The sequence below is a fragment of the Camarhynchus parvulus genome, chromosome 9, assembly GCF_901933205.1.
Source record: "Camarhynchus parvulus chromosome 9, STF_HiC, whole genome shotgun sequence".
Lineage (NCBI taxonomy): Eukaryota > Metazoa > Chordata > Aves > Passeriformes > Thraupidae > Camarhynchus > Camarhynchus parvulus.
This window is the reverse complement of record NC_044579.1, coordinates 15004547-15023561: the sequence shown is the minus strand read 5'-3', so window position 1 is coordinate 15023561 and position 19015 is coordinate 15004547. Positions and strand designations below refer to the sequence as shown.

Here is a 19015-nt window from a genome sequence, read left to right as displayed (position 1 = left end):
ATTCCCACTGAGCTGGATCCCTCATTGGTTTGCCTTTTACATGTGAATTTTATATTCTCTTCCTTTGTAAGTAATTTTCCTGTAGCCTCCAATGTAAATGTCACTCTTGGTACCAATGAATAGATGTCACTCAAAACTCGTTACTTTCTCAGACTCCCCGGGCTCAGGTGAAGAACTATCCAAGTGAACAGTAAAATCACCAAATTAAAAGTTTCTCAGCAATTGCTTAGAGTGAGTAAAGTCAATCCTCAAAAGACTTCCAAAGCAATTTTGTGGAATCAGGAAAATCAAGAGAAATGTTTTAACATTTCGATGTTTCTTTGAATGGACCTTTATTTGAAAAACTGAACATTTTCACATGCTACTACTTATCTAAGAGAGAAAAAAAGCAGATATTAACTAAATCAAGGTAGTGAAATGACACAGCACTGTCTAGTGAAATACAACTTTATCAAAACTTCAGAAGCTGACCCTTATCAAGCAGCAGTTATTAGACATATGTGCAATGGTTCCAGATTACTTTCATCAAAACTAACCATTTTCACTGACTTTTGATAGGAGATTCTTAACTTGCTTTGCAGCCACCCCTTTTCTCAGTCTCCATTTTATCTTTGCATGGCAGACAAGCATTACAGGGTCTGACTTGCAGAAAAAGAGATGCTAAGTTATTTTCCAGAAGCAATGCCAGAAGTCTCTATCAGAGCTAGAAATCAACACAAGTCCTTGTTGTTCAGTCCTGTACTTTAGATGAAGAGAGTGTCTATTCAACATTTTATTTATACACAGGGAATGAATCAACTATTTAGATACTATGCTGGTTTTCTGTGGATTTTTGTGGATATGAATTTCCTTTGAAAATAAAGTAGCAAGTTTATCATGTGCCAACTGAAAACCTGTTGATACACTTTTGTAACAGTTCAGTCCTTAGTTTGTCAGTGTTTAGGTCTAATAATTGTTATGCTACTGGAAGTACAGCACTTCAAACACTCTTAGAAATATGTTCAAGGCATATACACTAAGAGTCTGTGAAAATAGTACTTGTTTACCTATTTCATACATGAAGTTACCACCTGTTAACAGCAATCCTTTAGGGCCTCTGTGCTGTTTGTGCAAGCATTCAAGTTCTAATCCCAGTGAAGCACTCATACCATTTTTTATCTGCTCATCTCCTCATATTACACGTTACCCCATTCACTCCCCCAAACACAGTTCCAGCAAAAAAGTACTCCATTTAAGATGATTATACATTAAAGAATATTCTCTGACATGTTTCTGAAGATAACACACCTCTTTGACAGCTAGGATTAATTAGGTTGCAATTGACAGTGCAAAGCAAGTGGAAGGTCTGAGATGCTGTGTTTGAAGGAGCATCATTGATTACCAGCTGGGCTGGCTGGTCCCACTGACTAACTGCTGTCTCCTACAGCTTGCCTTGCTTCTACCTATAGGCTCTAGGTCTGCTAACCTGCTGCTGAGGTTGTATTTCTGGAAGAGAAAAAATGCAGAAGGCAAAGGGTGCTGGAGCTCAGGCGCAGCCATGCACAGGTCACAGGGATTTCCGCTGCCAAGGATCCCTTTTCAAGCCTGGGGAAATGCTGCCTCCATGGCTTTCTGCTGCTGTCTTGTGCATGCAGGGGGATGGGAGAGGTAGGCAGAGATGGAAAAAATGTACTATTAAGGGTAAGTCGTACTATTCTCCAAGTGAGCCAATTTTGGATCAACAGAGATAACGGTTGTGAAATAATCAGGTTGAAGAACCTCTCCTAGCATTTAACTTTTCCCTCCCTTGAGTGCTGAAAGAGCTCTATTTCCATAAATGATCAGTTTACAGGGCTTCTCCAATAAAGAATGGTGCTTCCATTAGACAACAGATGTAAAAAACTCCACTTAGCCCTTCTGAGCAGTGAGCTTGGACCTGCAAAATAGTTGTTCTGCTCTGCTGACATCTCTATAAACTTCAATGGGGCTACTGACAGAAAGGAGACAATTTGACCAAAATGAAGAAAACTACAGCAATGATCTACCTTTTTTTCATGTCGTAACAACCGTATATACAATCTTACACAGGGAAAAGCCTACTCTGTGCCTTACAAAGGCAATTCAAAACTTGCATGAGCAGCAAGTTGGAGCAGTTGGGTGCCAAAAACACGAGAGCACAATTGGCAGCAAAGAGCTGATCAGCTGCCAGGGAAGTGTAGAAAGGACTGGGGGTGGAGGCAGAAATAGCCTTTGCTTTGGCCCACAGGGCGAATGCAGACCACGCTGTGCTCCTGCACAAGTCATGTGATGGCTGCCATGAGAAAATCAAATCTCTGCCAGCAGACATCATGCAGGGAACCCCCAGATAAACGCGTTATTTAAACACGTGCCTGACTTTCACTGTATGAGCAGTCACAGTAAAGCACACGTGGGTAGTCAATGGGATTATTCATGTGCTTTAAGCCAAAAACAGGATAAAGTGCTTTGCTGAACCCATTTCTTGGGTTTCCACTCCAAACTGGCATCTCCTACAGAAACTGTTGGCAAAAGCTGATCTATAACAGTAGCCAAGGTATTTTTTGAGAAAAGGCATTCACTCTCCACTGCTGTGAACTCTAAATATTTCTTTAAAGTGCTTTAAGTTCACTAAGTTCTTGAAAAGCATGGCTTTGGCAATCCAGTGAATAAAGTTTCAGGGAACATTGTAACATGCACATTTCATGTGCCAGAACCACTAGGTTCATTTGGTGGCTCTTACACTGAAATTCATCATTAGAAGATATTCTTAGCTGGCATGATTATACCAATAGCTCAGAACTACACATGGCTCATTCTGTATCCATTTAGATGGTGCTACTGATATGATTTTATATTTGAAAGAAATACAAGGAGTAACATAACAAATGAAAATACCTTAAATGCCAAAGAAAGCATTAGTAATGCTAAATTACAATGCTCCTGTAATTAGCATTGTATTTTACTAGTTGCTGAACATCACATCATTCCGAGCAAAATTTAAGTAATGCTGACAATAACACTGGACAATTATCTTAATTTAAAACCATAGTTTTGCTTGTTCAAGGATTCAAGTTCCATCAGTTTATTGTGCTTAGTTTACCCATCTTAATGGCATCCTTTCCCCCTGCAGAAGAAAACCAAATGGTGCATAACTGGCAGCCCAAACACATAACTGGCTAAGACTTACTACAGAGGTACTGCCTCTTGCCTCCTTGGTGACCCTCAAAGTGCTCCCTATTTCAGTGAAAATCCTGCCATCACTAACACACTTAGCTACCAGTTAACTGAACATAAGAATCAAAAACTTCTATATTGTTTAACATGTATTTTGTTATCAGCTCAACAGTCACACATTAGCTCTAGAATAACTAGTTCAGAGCATTCAACTTGCAAATTTTACATACTGCGTATTTAGTTCAGGCAACTTAGTTGCAGTTAAAACTAAAAATTAACAGCATTTGGGTTTTGGTTTAGTTTGTCAGCAAAAATACAGTCACTACCAGAACTCAGGCCAAATATTTTGGAGAAAATAACTACGATTCCATGCAAGGAAACATGACTTGGAGGAGAAAATTATGCACTGAAATTTGTAATAATAATGCTCTTCATCTTCAGGTCTTGACAAAATAGTCACTGCTGTTCACAACATTGAGTATTCAGCAGCCAAGTCTAATGGATCTTTTAATTTTCCTGATGGAAATAAAGGCCCAAACTCAAAAATCTAACAAAGGGTTATAGACTGGATAGAAGTATAAAAATAAATGTCAAGAAAGAGGGAACTGTAACTCATTGTAGTCTGTAATCCAGCAACAGGAGTTAAGCAAAATAAATACACTTTACAGGTTGACTGGGTTGCAACATGGTGATTGAAAGAAAAGTCTTCAGCACCTTAGCCCTCATCCCCCATTCTCTCTTAACATCAGCATTACAATCAACACATGACTGCCTAAACTGGCATCACGTTTCCAGATGACGTGTATTTGGCCAATTTTGCCAAAGATGCACACTGAATCCAAACCCAAAAATTATAGGATGTTAACTTATGAAAAAGAGTTATTCTAAAAGTTTGGACTCGGAAAGAGGGATCTGCCAGAGCAAGAAGCAGTCCTCTGGGTAATTCATCCTTCTACAGCACTACAAAGGAATTCCCAGATGAAATCCATGTTAGTGCATCAGCAAAAGATGAAGGGAAATTAAAAAAATAATATCTATAATTTACTATTTCAGCAGAAGTACCTCTCTACTTCTGAAACCCATTTAGTCTTGAATGAACCCAGAACTTTTCAACTGCAACCTACAGCAAAGAAAAAGCAGCCTAGGGAAGACACAACCAAGCAAATTGAACTGCAAGAGAATTTCAGAAAGTACAAAGGTCCCTTTTCACCTGTTCCCAGTGGAATTTGACTACCAGCATGTCCAGTCTGTAGGTACAAGAGGAGATGACAACACAACAGACCTTTAGCACTATGGTTACCCCATGAGTTACAGGAGCACAACTATGAGCTGAGGACCACCCAACCCCAAGCCTCCAGCTTTTCAGCAAGGAAAGAAGAATTCTGATCTATATAAAAACTGATCCATTTCAAGGCTTTGTTTTGTTTAAAGCCAATCTGCCCAGTACAGATAAATGTCATCTCTGATCCATTTCTTGTTAAACAAATACTGCTAATACAATATAAACGCTTTCCCTCCCCCATATTAAATATATCGTGCTTTATTTATTTATCTTTAGTAGCAGTTCATATAAACATTGTACTGAACACTGCAATAAAACTCACTACAGAAGGGATGGAAGCAATTTATCATGATAAACTCAGAAATCATCCCATCAGCAGCCTGGTCTGTAACACAAAACTGGCATGCACAAATCCAAGACCATGTTATAAGTCTACTCAAGGTGTCTATCCCAAGAAACCTCCTTGAAACCAATCCAACTCCAGAAATCTGGTTATTAAAAGCTTATCTCATCTAGCATCTCAAGACCTATATTTTTCCAGCCTATCAAAACAAATCCATTCAATCTCTTTCAGGTAACAGATGCTATTTATGTGAAAAATCATATAATTATGTCTGAATTTTCACCTTTCAATCACAAAGAAGTGGCAACATGTGGAAATGGTAAGACAGGCTTGCCTGCAGGCACCCTGTGATACAATTTGTAAGTAGAGGAGCTTGGACAGGCCCATAGCACAACTTGTCATGACTCAGTGGGCTGAGGGCATGGCACCCCCAAGAATCCTGGGACACAGTATCTGGGAAATGTTCCACAAAACAAAAACAAAAAACCAGCCAAGCAAACTTTTTCCCTCTCTCCACACATCCAGTGACCATGCATGGTTGCACATAAGAGACTCAACCAATGCCAGTCACCACTTCCCCTCTCACAGACAGCATAGGAGAGAGATGGGGTGGCAGAGAGAGTTTGGGCACAGGAAGGAGTAATCTGCATTTGACAGGATAAGCTCTAATCCTTCTGACAGAACAGCCAGAGGAAGATGGCATCAAAGCAAGCAGGCATGAGACTCAGGAAAGGAAAGCACCAGGAGAGGCAGCACTACAAGCAAAGCTGCCAGGCAGGGCTCCTCCTGCACTTCTCCTGCCATTACTGAGGGTCATAAGGGAGTCAAGGATAAAGCTCTGATGGAAAAACCTGTAGTATACAGAAACAACAGATAATGAAAGGAAAGGGACACAAGACTGCAGACAGAAAAACATGACAAAGTACATAGGAAACCAAAATCAGCTGAGTCAGAAAGCCTTCCAGTGAAGATGCGACTGGATCTTTGCATGCAAGTACTGAGAATTATTCCATCTCACTCTGACACCAGCTTCTTGGGAATATTCTTTTTCCCATGGTGGTAAAACATATTTCTTAAAAACACAAAATTGTCAAGATTTCATAACTAGAACCAGCACTCCCTATCAATAGCTGTGATCACACAGCTGCCTGTGTGATGATGCTCACATTGCCTTGTTTTCTTACAAGTTTAAAGAATTTCTGTTTCCTCACAATTTAATTCATGTGAAACGTTTTGTTCTCAGACCCTGTGTACTTCAAGTTTGCTCTGGCTTAATGCCCCCATTCTGTTGCCAAGCTTATGTGATTCCAATCAGCAGGATTGCTGCCCAAACAAAACAGTCCCAGATACAAATACCCTCCAAACTGCAGGGAACTTCAGAGCCAGATGAGAATTTCATGACTGATCCTCTAACATCTCTCTATCATCAGTCAAACTAAACCCCAACCTAAACAAATCTAAGCATATGAGATATTCAGAGACCAAGTTCCCAGTTTAGCCAGAACATAAAGCCTCACCACAGAGATACACATCAGAGTAGGAAGGAAGGAGTCAATATTTCAGGACACTCAAAATCATGAAAATAAAATAAGATGTCCCTAAGACACGAGTGGAGGAGGTGAAAAAAGTAACAGTACCACAGTAAAATGTTCTTTCATCAGTCTCTATGTTACACTGCTTAAATTCCCAGGTTAATATTTCAGTGGAAATTAGGCATGATGGATAGAAGACAAACATCTAAATATACCTGTTTGTATTTGGGCTTTTACAGTCTTTTACCTACTGATGAGTGTAAAATATATTTTGAAATAAGCTGTATCTTCCAATGCCTGGTGTTCGTGGCATATATATTTTATAACAGAACATTTTTTTAGCATCAATAGAAATAAAGCATAAAAAAAGCTTGACCAATATACCAACAGAGCTGCTGTCATAAATAACTACTACCAAAATTTCAATGCCAGAAATTACTGTTAACTTGCAAAATCTAATAACTTTGTCACAACTGAACTAGTTCTGGAATTTTAAACTAGATTACAGTTTCAAAGATACCAGAATTTCTCAGTGGAAGCTGAAGAATTTATCAGCTCCAGCAATTTTCAGGACAAATGCCAGTCAAAATACAAGTCCAAGACAAGGCAAATGATTAAAAAAAGAAAAAAAAAGGAAAAAAAAAAGATAAAAAAAAAGAAAAAGTAGAAATAAATTAAGAAACACCAGCTGACAAGAAAAGAAAGAACAAAATAGAACACGCAGCAGCATAGATACGTCAAGTTCATTCACTTTGATTTTGAGCTGACCCCTAAGCTGCTTTCCAACATATTTTTCTCCTAACATGAGTTTCCAGTACATGTATTATTTGGTATAGTTGGCCCAATATTAAAACAATGGAATCCTGCATCATGAAGGCAGCTGTTGCTTTTTCAATTTGCCCTTGGAGGCTTTCCAATAATGTCTGTGTCAGAGGATGCTTTAAAAAGTTTTTTATCCTCACTCTGTACCTAGCACAACAAGCCCATCTCAGACAATACCTGCCAGACATTCTGCAATGCAGCCCTTTCCAAACCAGTGTTTCACTCTGCCACTCTTCTCCTTCATTTTTTGCAATAAAGCAATAACTAGGTAAGCAGTTATGTAGTTCAGTGACACCTCTCTCGCCTCACTAACTTATTTTCTGAGACAGGGATAGGGACTAGGTGACAAAGGCATGTGCTACAAACAGGGAATCTGCTCTGATTATTGGCTACAAGTAACACTGTTTAATACTGTGGAGAAACAAAGTGTACAAATTCTTGACAAAAAAAAAAAGGTTACATGTTGCTAAATGTAAATCAAACTAATTTCTGGTCTAATTAATTGTTGTATTTACAGCTACAAAATAAGGAGAATCCATTTCTTCCTCTTAAGCTATTTTATCACTGAGTTTTTTGATGCTAATGGACAGTACAGCAGTGCCTTTTACAGGTCAGAACCACCCCCAAGATTTAAACCTGGCACTCCTGAGGGTCTCTGAGAAGGGCTCCTCCTATTTCCCATGGACACAAGCCACTTCCATGGACCTGCATCTTCAGCAAGTCAGCCTTTTTGGGAAGCCTTCACCAGGGTGTACCTCCTGAGCCCTTGCAAGGGATGAAGAAGCAGCCTGGTGGCTTTAGCCTTCCCTCCTGCCACACATCCCCATGAGCACCATCAGTGCCTGCCCCAGAGCATCCCTGGGGAGCTGTGTCTGGCCAGCACTACTGCCCCATCTCAAGGAACCTCCCCAGCCCTGACTACACTCACAGGCATTTCATCTCCTGCAACACTACTCCTTTCCCACCTCCAACAGCAAACTATTCATCATGGGGGAACTCTGCCAGCATGATAGCTATACAAACTTTTGAGCTCACAATGCAGAATATAGACAAAAATTGGGTCCCACTGCAGTGCAGATACATAACCACTACCCCAGGGCAACTTCACACAGTAGGTCTTTCCACTTCTTTAAGTCATGAATAAAAGTAGTACACTAGAGAGCCTACATCCGAAATAAGGGATTCTACAGAAAGTGATCAAAAATACCTTTCTACAAAGTGTCTCATTAATTCAGCAGAACTTTAGAGTTGGATAATTGACAGGATTTACACCAAGAAACCTTTACAAAAGAAAAATCAGACCAACTCATTTACATTCCTGTTTCTCCTGCAACCACCTTACTTGTTAAGCTGAGCCAAAACAGCCAGATGCAAAATTACTCTGCTTTGTACATTCAGAAAAAGTCAAGTAAAAAGGCTGAGGCTGGTGCTCCCCTTTGTTAAGGCCAACAGGGCCCATGGGTAGGACAGCCTTCCAATACCCACATCCTCCAGATATAAAGGTCAAATCTGCATCATGTTTTCAAGGTTTTTCAAAAAGTAATTAAATCTTTTCTGATGCTTCCATTTCTCTGGTTTTCAAAGAACAATTCATTAGCACTTGACAGAGATTAAGCTTCTGACTTCTTGCAATTCAGTCATTCAAACTCAGAGATACTCAGAAACTCCATCTTCCCTATAAAACCTCAGTTTCTTCCTCTTTACTTGTCAGCAAAGTTCAGATAATTTTGCAGAAGCTTAACTAATCCCTCAGCTGAGTATTAAGTTTCAAAACACTAGTGATTATACATATATATACATATCTACAGTTCTAAGAACAAAGAGGGGGGAAAAGAACCATGGAAAAAAAAGCAAATCCCTCCAGAAAAGAAATAAAATATGCACCACGAGATTCAACCAGATGCCCTTATCCCCTCCAGGCATGGTTAATATACTATCTGCCAGTACATATGGGACCAATTAAAAAGAGCTAACTCCTCTTACAGGCGCTGCAGCATCACTCTGGAGGAACCCACAATCCATTAAACAAACTCATTCCAAGCAATTCCATTCTGGAAACACGTGCTCATTCACAACCAAATCCCAGTCCTTAGGAATCTCATATGCCATGAAAAAAACAGCCCTGCTTCCACAGAAATCTCTGGCAAAACAATCTGAAGTTCACCAGGAACAGAACTACCCTCACCTTTACTGCTGCTTTACGTGTGCTACTACCTGCACCTACATGAAGAATTACTACCACTCCTTAGAGAACGGTCTTGGTCTTACGCTTAACATTGCTAGTGAAATTAAGTGTGCTGAATGATGGAAATCATGAATTGTTTAACTAAAGGAAACAGAAAAGTTTGAAACTATCCAAGTGCTCCCTTCCAGCAAGACCAGAATTGGAAAACTTCAGGCATGTACAAGGATCATCATTCAAGTTCTTTACATTGTGAAAGCTACTTCCTCTGTCTCCAGTAATTATACTCTCACTTTTGTCCAATCTGCTCCAAACTTTGTTCAACACAGCAATGACTTACAAGTTTCTACACACAAAAGACCTACAGAATAAAGAATTCAACTCAGCAACAAAGAGGAACATCCTTACTCTCAGTACAGTCTCAACTTTCCTCCCCCCTCCATTGATTGCCCACCATCACAAACACGATCCATTCTCAGCCACTTTACAATCTAAATAGTTTTGCATTGAAAAAGAACCTGTGTTCTCAAGTTTGGGCACAACTTTGAGAAATGAAGCTGCAAAAGAAACAGGAATGTAGATGAGAGGGTTGTTTGGCGGGGGAGGAGAGGGGTTATTATTATCAAATGTTTGTTCATGCAAACCCTGTAAATTATTGCAAGCAGTGTTTTAACATGTTTTAAGCTTAGAACAAATGAAGTAATATAGAACATCAAGATGCAAGGAAAGGGACCTGGGATGTTACAGCCCTGAGTTTCTCTAGATAGAGATCTAAAATATATTCCTATAATACAAGATGGAAATATTCTGAATACCCACTACATTTACAGACCCCTGTTGCCTGTGTCAGGCAGCTAGTTAAACAGATGTGAAAGAACCAACAAAATTAAAATGAATTAAGTGCCTGCCCAGCATTTCCCAACTGTCTTCCTCCTCTGCCCTATTCAATTTAACTTTGAAGCATTACTGATGCAGTTATTCCAGCAACCCTTAAAGAGCACAGAGCTGTAGTTCTGCAGATGTTAACAAGGTGGCTTTTATCAAACTTGATGCAGCTGAAATCTAAATTATTTACCCTGAAAGAGAAGGGAATAAAAGAATTTAGGGACCTCTGATAAAATATTAAAGTATTGAATCCTGTGAATACCTATTAGTCATTTCTCTGAGGAAAAAAGTATCAAGATATATATATTTCTTTTAATAAAGAAAAGGCATATATTTGGCTGAAAGAAAAAACTCTGATGCAAAATGTTTGAGCAGCTTTACAAATTCAGACCTCTATAATTATACCGAGACTGCTAAAAATTCCACTTTCATAACCACCACAAATAAATAAGTGCCAAAATAAATCCAGCAGATTATCATGCAAAAATGTGTCCTCCATAGCTTAATCTTGAGATAATGCTTTTTATAGCATGTCTTTCTGCCCAGATTTGCAGCTCTTGTTACTTACATTCTGACCACTAAGCACAAGGGTCATCAATCTTATAATTCATTTTTTTCATTAAATTCTTCATGCCGCAGCCCTGCTGATGGCTTATCTAAGGTATTTGCATATAGAATGGCCATGCAGTTCTTTGAAAGATCTACAAGCCATACTCAGTGATGTCAAGGACAGTAATTTAGCCAAAAGAAAAGGAAAAAAATAACCATTTAAAGGTAAACTGTAAATACGAGGCAGATGGATGAATGTCCACAGGGATTCAATATGAATCTCCAGTGACATTTCTCTATTGGTCAGCCCCAATTTTGCAATGAAAAACTCACAGAAGACTTTTCAAGGGAATCTCTGAAGTTTCCTTCTTCCACAAATACTTTTCCTAAAAGTAACTCCCTAGCTCCAAGTGTTTAATGCAGTTTCTTATGTTTGGAAAGCAAGGCTCATTTAGAAAGCAATTAAAGTGAATACCAGTCTGTGGCTGGGATGATCAAGACCAACCAGTCTGATGGAACACCATCCTCAGAAGGTGGAGAGCATTTATCAGCAGAGCCACCCAGCAGCCAGGGCACAGCGTGACAGCTCCACAAGACTTGTGTCTCGCCACCACACACTTCCCCCAGAGCTTCATTACAGCTGCTGAGATCCCAAACACTGCCCACTGCAAAGCTGCTCTGCCTACACCCTTATCAGGAACATTCAGCACAAAACATTCCACGTGGGCACAAAATAAGGCTTTGCCTCTAGGTCTCCACTTGGGAAGTCAAAAGGTAGTCAGAGCTGAACACTCAAAATGAACATTTCTCTCACTGAGGGGTAATTCTGAGCTCGATGACAGATGGCTGTTTTCCTGCCTTCCAAGTATTACCATTATTTAGGGGAAAGTCTGTAAAAATGTTTGTACTGTTGGTAAGTTACTTGGGAGACCACCACAAGTAAAATATTTTCATTTTTAGGGAAAGTATGTCATTTCAGTCCAGAAGCAAAGCTTGAAACAGATAACCTCAAAAGTGGAAAGTCTTGGGCAAGTTGTTAACTGAAGTCACAGATTTTTCAGAGGGGACTTTAACTCCACATCAATTAATCACCACTAGTTCCCCTCCTACAGACCAACCTTTTAACCAACTACACTATTTTTAGTGTCAGATGGCTTGAGGAACAGAAGGTATCCTTGTTTGATTTTTTTTCAATTTTGGATCCCAGGTTGTCTGACTGGAACAGATTTTCAGATAACATTAGAAAAGCCTCTGAAATAACATCAGTCAAGTTTTGCATGCACAGCTATTTGCACAAGCCAATTCTACAGTTTTACAAGACAATTGGCTACATAAACATCTGGCTGCTCCATTCCCAGCAGCTGATGAGTGAGGGGGACCTTTGATCATTCAACAAAGCCAGTTCCCTCCTGGGTACAATCCAGCAACCACCACAATTCAAGGGTTCCAAGTTTTGCTGTTTCCCTGTCCTGAAGCATTCATTGGCTATCATGTGCATCTCAGTGTCATCCACAGCACAACAGAGAAAACCAGAGGTTGAAGCCACAGTGACCCCCTGCAGAAACAGGAACCCAAACTAACACCACTGTCTGCTGTTCAAGCCAGGGGAGTGTATGCCATAGTTATCCACACAGGGTGACCGTGGGTTTTGACTGATGCACAATGAAAAAGTGTATGACAAGGGCATCTGCTAAAACACAGATTTTTAAAAAATAATTTGTTTTAAATACATGTTAGGAATCCTTTGAAAACCATTATATTATACAAGGTGCTCCTTCCCTTCTATAAAGATTAAAAGAGGAACAGCTTCAACCAGCACATGAAACAGGGCTATGTGTTATGATCTATTTTCCCTGTAGCATCTGTAGGAAGCTGATTAGTTCCAACTCATGCTCAACAACATGAGCACTTCCACTTTCATGTTTTATCACCATTATAGTCAGAAATTAAAAGACTCTGGTGGCTATCACTGATGTTCCCAACCTGGCAGAGTAAAGCCATTCCTGAAGGAGATTTAGGATCGCCTTTTCTGCTTACACAGTAAAGAAATCACAAATGCAGTTTAGTGTGAAGCTGCCAATATTTAATAGTGTTCAGTGGTGCGGTATCTGAGTGGAAAAAGGGCGCAAGTGTCTATCTAGAGAACAAATCAGTTCATCAACTTCCACTGAGTTTCCCTCTTTGCCTTCATCCCTGAATGTGTGCTGCTGGGTTGGAGTTGGGGGGCTATTTATTTGCTGAAACATCATCTCAGAGATGATTCTGGGGAAGAAACGGGAAGTAATTCTGAAAACAGAGGCAGCAAGATGCACACCATTGAAGAAATAACATAGACAGGGCAGGGGTAAATCTCAGTGATAACTTGGCAGAGCTACCTACGGCAAGGCCTCTGACCTGCCTCAGGCTGCATGAAACACCCTGGGGTGTTGCTGCCCTGTAGCAGGTCAGGCTGTAGCCAGCCCAACTGAGCCCCACTGCTGCTTCCTCATCAATTCCCACAGACAATGGCTACCTTTCCATTTCTTTATGTCTAAGTGTGCATGCATAGCAGAAGGAATGAGAAATGCAAGGTTCATTTTGGCCCAGCCCATTTGGTTTGGAAGATTCTTCTCCAGTTCAGCACATGAAGTGCTCTGGCTTCAGCCTTCTTTTCTGTTTGGCACACGATCAAACCATATTTAGAGGATCCAATTAATCTATAAAACTTTCATCTAAATACATTGTGACTTACCTCTTTTCCCTATTCCCATTCAAAGGGAGAGAGCACTGCACAGCTTTCAAAGCCATTCCCGTTTAAACATTACTTTCCATCTGTACATTTTTCAACTTCCAAAATTGTACTTGGTATGAAAAAAGAACAGCAAAGAAGGAAGGCTCTCTTACTGTATTATATTCACTTAATAATCATAAGCAATTTCTCAGAGAAGTCCTCCAGGCAGAGTTTTAATGTTAAAGCAATTCTTGCTTCATTTTAACTATCCACTGATGCAGAGCTGATAGTCCAGCTCATTAAAAAGTACAGGGCACTATTTCAAGAAATGTCATAATTTATCAGGCAGAGTTAAGTCACCATGTACATGGCAGCCTGGATGCACAACACCAGTGCCTCTGACACTTTTCTGAATCCAGCTCTGAAGTCCCTCTGCTTTGGGCTCAGCTGCCCATGTTGCATAAAGTCACACAGCAAAGCTTCCTGCTACAGCATCATCTTCTTTTTCAAGAGGCTTAGCAACATTTAAAAATGCATGAATCTCACTTGAATGACAACCCATTTAACCAGCTATAAAACTCTTTAGAGGAAGGATAGTTGGAGAGAAGATAAATATTGCAATCATTTTTTTTAACTTTAGCATGGAAAGCCCCACATTAGGTTGACTAAGGAGTCCAAAACAGTGACAGAGCTCTCACTTTGTCCTGTTGGATGCCAGCTGTTGGTCAATAGATTTGTCATATCAGTGATAAGATCCAACACCTTGACTTTGCAAATTATAACAGGCAATGCAAGGAACCATTACGTGGGATGAGGTTCAATTTAGCCCCCAAATTATTATTTTGAGGGACTGTGTTTCTATTCTCTCAAGTACTCACAACACACAGGAGATAATTATTGATCTTTAGACTCATGTAAAGATGGTAATGAACCACCTCCCCTGCCATCAGAAGGTATTCTTCCAAGAAAATGGGCATTAGAAGAAAGCAGTCAACCCATCCCAAGCCTCTGTCAGGAAGGTGTGTATTTGGGACTGTACAACATACTGGAAACCAAGTGGTGATTTCATCAGTAAATTCAAGTGGCTCTGTTGAATTAGGTGCTACACTCAAGTGAGACACTGCAAAATCAAAGTACCTTGCTGATCCACTCTGCAAACATCACACTGCTCTGCTTAAGGATATGTGTTGCTTTCTGCAAGAAGACCTTATTTTTAAACTAAAGCCCACTAAAAGAAGATTAACTGCTCTTAAAAAGTACTTAACCACCTCTTTGCTTATTATCAAGTGGCCCATACATATCTGTCAGATGAGCACCATTGATAATAATGCATTAAATAAACACTTCTGCTTAAAATACATAAGTTTACTTATGAGTAGTTTGAGACACACAAATATCTACAGTTTATTCAGTTGAAGAATCCTCTGCTCTCAAAATGTCCATTTAGCAGCCCTGCCAGATAATGTTTCACAATACTACAGGCTCACTTATTCATAAACAAATCATTAACATTCTTGACATAAATCCATAGTGTACAACAAATCCCAGCTATGATAGTGTTTTACTACATTTGCTGTGCCCATCATGAATGGGAGTTCTGTTTTCACTAAAAAAAACATTCTCAACAAATAAAAGGCAAATTATTCTCTGCAAGAAAACCACCAGGATGAAATGCCTATACACGGATTACAAACTAATTATCAAGTTCATACAGCAATAAACCTGGTATTCAGTTAGTGAAAAGAGCTGCCAAAATATATGCAAGAAATTTTCTTCCTAGAACTCTAGTAACTAAGAAACTCTGAAGGTAAAACACACCATTACAGGCTTTTATATTTTCCTCAGCTACTCAAGAAACCTTTCATACATCTCCATTTCTCCACACATGGGCACGAGAATCATCTGAGAAGACCTTTCAAAAGCCCTTCAGCTCACTCACTGCCAGGGGTTTATTTCTAGCCTTGGATCAGAGGGTTTCAGCCAAGCCCAAAATGACCAAGGCCATTTTTACATACCTACACCACAACTTAAATTAAACTAATTAACATGAACGGAATAGTTTAATGAATGCATCAGGACCAGGCTTCTTGTTCTCTCTGAATTTACTCCGCATAGAAGACAGCACAGGGTAGTATTTCCCCAAAAAAAGTCCACATGTGAATCTGCTGCAGGTACCCCAAAATGGCTCTATGACACAGGTGGATTCCCACTGTGCTGAGGGGCATGGAGAGCATGGCAAGGTGGGATTCCCTGCTCAGAGCTGGTCCACACAAGGGGAGACACTCCCACAGCATCTCCCAGAACAAATCACACAGCATCCAGCCATTAGCAATGGCCAACTGTCAGCAAAGCTCTGGATGACACAAGGTTAACCCCTCTACCCTCAATTCATTAATACCTTCCTCACCACATTTAAAGAATTAATGCTTCCCTGAATGGCCCTATTTAAGTAAAAATAATAAAAATAAAAGAGAGTGGAAGATAGTAAAGTTCCTATTGGTGTTCTTGGCAGATGAGATGTACGCTCACAAGAGCTGGGCTTCTCCCGGCCTGATAAACATAAAGCAGACTGCCTCCTGTGCCGGTGCCAGCTCAGCCCGGGGAATAAAAGATGTTTTCAATTCCGGAAAAGATCCATGTGCATTGAAACACTTAGCACTCAGCAAGGCCTCAGTCCCTTACTCACAGTGCACAGGCCTGTGGGCGCCAGGGGCTGCTCAGAGTACGTAAAAACACACACATGGCAAAATTTTGCAGAAATGAGACCTTTGTTATTGTAAATACGTGCATATTTTCATAGCAATTACATTGCAGCATTTTTAGGGGCATGACTCCTCTTTTTATTATTTCCATTGGCATGGCTTTTCCATTTCAGCTTGCTTTAGTTCCAGTTCTATGATAATTTCATGGCAGTACGCTCATGTGTGAGTATATGCAGCATGAATGGCTCACCATTTTTAGGTGCAACTACTGAGGATTGTTCTGCAATTCAGGAGAGCAGGTTTACGGGATCTATTTATGGGTCTCACTCTGTATCCAGCCTTTGAAAACATTTCAGATTTATTTTTGCCAGAGAACAGATACTGAAAAAACACAGGGGTTGTCTAATCTGGCTTTTAGTATCACAGAGCTCACTGTCCCCAAAGTTCTTGCTTTCACCCCTGATCACCTAAAGTTGTAACATATCTGTTAGTATGGAAAACATCACAGCTGAAGAAGTTCAAGGGGTGAATAAATTTAGGAATCTTCTCATTTGCCTCCAAGTTTTCTGAGCACCTCAATCACAGTTTTAGATGTTGTCTGGAACAGTAATAGATAAAACCTGACTCTTTAAAAAGCAACAATTTAAGACAGAAAATCACATGTAATCACACATCTATAGTAAATGAGGCACTACAGAAATGCCAGACTATGGAGGAGGTCAGACTAAAGTGATATATGATTTGAAAGAAGGCAAACAGCTCTGCCGGGAATCAGCAAGGAAACCAGACAAGTTAATCACTCATTTGCAGTATGATACAACAGCCAAATGACACTGAAACCTCAGTGTCAAGTCACCCAAGGAAACCACCATGCTGCAGAGCAGCCCAGGAAGCCCCTGCTTGGGAAACATACACCACACGACCTTGCTGAGCAGTGCTGGGAAACAGCAGGACTGGAAACAACTAAGGAGTACTGGAAAACTCAGAAGATACTCATCATCTGAAATCATTTCATCTTCCTGAATTACAGGTAGATCAGAGAGCTTGCAGGGCAGCTTGCTAAGAGGGGGTGATGCCAGTGAAATGCCAGCTGCAGAGCGTCCAAAGCCTCTGCGCTGGCCTGTGGAGAACTGCAGCAGGCAAAGCCAGGAGCCAGCAGCAGAAAAACCTGTATTAACAGGGAGGCTGAGCAGAAATCCTGAGGATATAAGTGTTTGCCAGCCTTGATTGCCCATTTTCTGGAAATATCAGTATCTTCAACCCCACCTTTCCTTTGCTGACCGGTAACAGCATAAAAAAACATTAAGCTCCGCAAACAAACAGCTGCACAGCACCTGGTACTGCTGAAATCTCTTCACTAACCTGGTTTAGAAGCTGAAATAAACACTACTCTTTTGTTTCTAAAGGCAAAAGCTGGTCATCAAAACTCATCTGTCACTGGCTGTGCTCCGAAACATCTCATGCTAAACCCCGGCTTGAATTCCACAAAGCACACCCCACTCACAGAGCTCCAACAGGCACACTGACCAACCACTTGTCTCCCTCAATAAACTAGGGCTGTATTTTGCCCACTGATCTAGTTCTTGGAAAAGAAAAGGGAAAAAAAAAAGGCATGGCCCCTGATCCAGCAATAAAATTTTCAATATTTTAACAGTGATTTCAAACAGGAGCAAAGCCAAGGCTGAATCCTCAGATTATCCTTTGCAAAACCCCAGAATCAGTGTTTGCAAATGAAAAGATCAAGTCAGTTTGCTCAGACAGACTGTAATTTCTGTATCTATATTTATTAACAGTAGGTACATAAAACTGAGGAGAAGAAGTGCTAGAAAAACACACAGCGATGTTAACCACAATGGCAAACTGAATGTACTGATCCTTTCCTCCAGCCAGGAAACATTTTCAAGCTGTTTCTTTCAAGCTAGTCACTGGGTAGGAAATGCTTTTTAGACAGAAAAATATTTTCTTTTCCAGAAGACACCATAAAACCCAGGCACAGAGCACAGTATATGTTTTGATGAGAATTAATTACTTGTTTACTGTGGTAGTTCATTACACAGCTAATCCCCACACATTGTCTAAACAACTTATTTCCTATGGTGAGTGAGGAAAGGTCAACATAAACAAAACAGTCTGATTTTTTTCTAAAGAAGATGCAGATCACTGGGAACACATCTGCAGGGTGTAAAAAGCTGAAGAGCAACATTAGAGGATGTTCTTTGAGCACCTTCCAGAATTTTTCTAAGTGAAGGTATTTCGGAATGAAATGTTACCAAATATAATGGAATTGGGATGTTCCACTATACAAAAATATTGTTCTAAACCAAGAGCTATTAATTCTTCAGAGCTGTGGGCTGTAGTTTATCATTAGCATCTAGAAGTGAAGGATGGTTATAACATTCAATTCCATTTCTCCCCAGTGACTAAATGATGTACAAGTTAAATCATTTATGAATGTCAAAGGGTGACAGTTTTCAATTAAGATAATGAGATTCTAGAGGCTCTGGCCATCTGAACCCTGTTTGTGGATTCTCTTGCCAATTAAAAAAAAAAACAAAAAACAAAACCAAAAACCAAAATAACAAAACACAAAAGGAAGCAGTCTGACAAACTGATTTTACTTAAACTGGGTACTAACAATTTAGCATCAATCCTACCACATATCTGCTAGCTACGTACCAAGAATAAATATTCATACTAGTCACCACATGCCGGTAGGCATTAACACAGGGTTAAGAAGATGTTAATTGAATCATATATGTTGGAAACTGAAATAATTTTGCTCTCCTTGTACTCTTCAGCTCCTCAGGCAAGGACCCAGCCTTCGTCCATACAGCATC

The 19015-nt window shown here is 40.0% G+C and overlaps 1 protein-coding gene across 1 annotated transcript in view; it reads right to left on the bottom strand.

Annotated features, from left to right (window-relative positions):
• Positions 1-19015, bottom strand: part of PID1 (phosphotyrosine interaction domain containing 1) — an 84936-nt gene that overhangs the window by 52177 nt on the left and 13744 nt on the right. The window lies entirely within an intron of this gene.